The sequence below is a fragment of the Solanum tuberosum genome, unplaced genomic scaffold (genome assembly GCF_000226075.1).
Source record: "Solanum tuberosum cultivar DM 1-3 516 R44 unplaced genomic scaffold, SolTub_3.0 scf00768, whole genome shotgun sequence".
In the NCBI taxonomy this organism is placed as follows: Eukaryota; Viridiplantae; Streptophyta; class Magnoliopsida; order Solanales; family Solanaceae; genus Solanum; species Solanum tuberosum.
Genome location: NW_006239678.1, coordinates 126,547 through 128,980, shown reverse-complemented (window position 1 = coordinate 128,980; position 2,434 = coordinate 126,547).

Sequence of the window (2,434 nt, the reverse complement as noted above, 5' to 3'; positions counted from 1 at the left end):
TTAATTTGTAAATGTCTGAAAAATATAAAAAATAAGAAAAAGACATAAAATAGCTCAAAAATTTCCCGAATCGCACCAATCACCTTAGAATATCGATAAGAATAAAATATAAAAAATTTACATTTTTTCGTGACTGGCCAAAAAATATCAAAAAATTTAATTCATAAACGTCCGAAAGATATAAAAATCAAGAAAAAGAAATAAAAAATCCTCAAAAAATTCCCGATTCGCACTAGTCACCTTAGAATATCGATACGAATAACATATTAAAAATCACATTTTTTCGTGACTACCCTAAAAGTATCAAATATTTTAATTCATAAACGTCTGAAAAATATAAAAATCAAGAAAAAGACATAAAAATACCTCAAAAAATCCTGAATCGCACCAGTTACTTTAGAATATCGATACAAATAAATATCAAAGTTTCACATTCTTTCGTGACTGCCCGAAAAATATCAAAAATTTTAATTCGTAAATGTCTGAAAAATATAAAAATCAATAAAAAAACCTAAAAACACCTCAAAATATTCTCGAATCTCACTAGTCACCTTAGAAATCGATACGAATAAAATATCAAAATTTTCACATTTTTTGGTGACTTCCCAAAAATATATCAAAAATTTTAATTCGTAAACGTCCGAAAAGTATAAAAATCAAGAAAAAGACATTAAAACACCTAAAAAAATTTCCGAATCGCACCACTCTCCATAAAATATCGATACAAATAAAATATCAAAATTTCACATTTTTTTTGACTACCCGTAAAATATCAAAAAATTTAATTCGTAAACGACTGAAAATTATAAAAATTAAGAAAAAGACATAAAAACACCTTAAACAGTTCCCGAATCACACCAGCCACCATAGAATATCGATATGAATAAAATAACTAAATTTCACATTCTTTCGTGACTGTTAGAAAAATATTAAAAATTTTAATTCGTAAACCTCCAAAATATATAAAAATCAAGAAAAAGACATAAAAACACTTCAAAAAATTTCCGAATCGCACTAGTTACATTAGAATATCGATACGAATAAAATATCAAAATTTCACATTTTTAGTGACTGCCCAAAAACTATCAAAAATTCTAATTCGTAAACGTTCAAAAATATAAAAATCAAGAAAAAGATATAAAAACACCTAAAAAAATTCCCAAATCGCACCGGTCACCTTAGAATATCGATATGAATAAAATATCAAAATTTCACATTTTTTTGTGATTGTCCGAAAAATATCAAATATTTTAATTCGTAAACTTCCGAAAAATATAAAAATCAAGAAAAAGAAATAAAAACATCTCAAAAAATTCTCGAATCGCACAAGTCACCTTAGAATATCGATACAAAGAAAATATCAAAATTTCATATTTTTTCGTGACTACCCAAAAAATATCAAAAATTTTAATTCGTAAACGTCTGAAAAAAATTAAGAAAAAGACATAAAACTCCTGAATCGCACCAGCCACCTTAGAATATTGATACGATTAAAACATAAAAAATTCAAAATTTTTCGTGACTGCCCAAAAAATATCAAAAATTTTAATTCGTAAACGTTCAAAAAATATAAAAATTAAGAAAAAGACATAAAAACACCTTAAAAAGTTCTCGAATCGCACTAGTCACCATAAAATATCGATACGAATAAAATATCAAAATTTCACATTTTTTAGTGACTGCCCAAAAATATCAAAAATTTTAATTCGTAAACGCCCGAAAAATATAAAAATAAAAAAAGACATAAAAACACCTCAAAAGATTTCCGAATCACACCTGTCAGCTTAGAATATTGATACACTCAAATTACACCTCCCTAAAGAAGTATAAGCGATCGTTATCAAGTAAAGAATCCAACTTGTAGGTTGGGGTCGATCCCACGAGAAATATGGTTTAGACTTAACTCTAACCAACAATTATATTCGTTTAGTCAACGTATTTCTGAAATTAATAATTAAAGGAGGGGGGGGGGGAATTTGTGAAACAAATTCTGACAATTAAGTGAGTAATCAGTGAGCATGATTCAAACTTTAGGTGTTATCAAGATGAGAGAGAAATTAGGGTGTACGTGTTCCCCATAAGCTCATAACGCGGTAATCGTAGTGTATTACATGAAAAGTGATAAGTTAGGTATCTCAAATTCCTTGGTCCGGCAACTAGAGAATTTCACCCGCACCTTAGTCCAGCTACGTTTGTATAATTTACTAACCCTTACCTTTACCTCATATTAGACATCATAATCGATGTTTGGCTTAGTTATTACTTCGCACCAATCGACACTAGCCTATTAGATAGTATCACACTAAATCTATGTTCATAATTCTTTTCTTGTTGATTACCTCCTTGATCCGGCAAGTAGCAACAAGGCGAGTTCTAACGTTGGCCACCGTTAAAAAGACTTCTAAACGAAAGAATTATCAATGAATGCAAAACA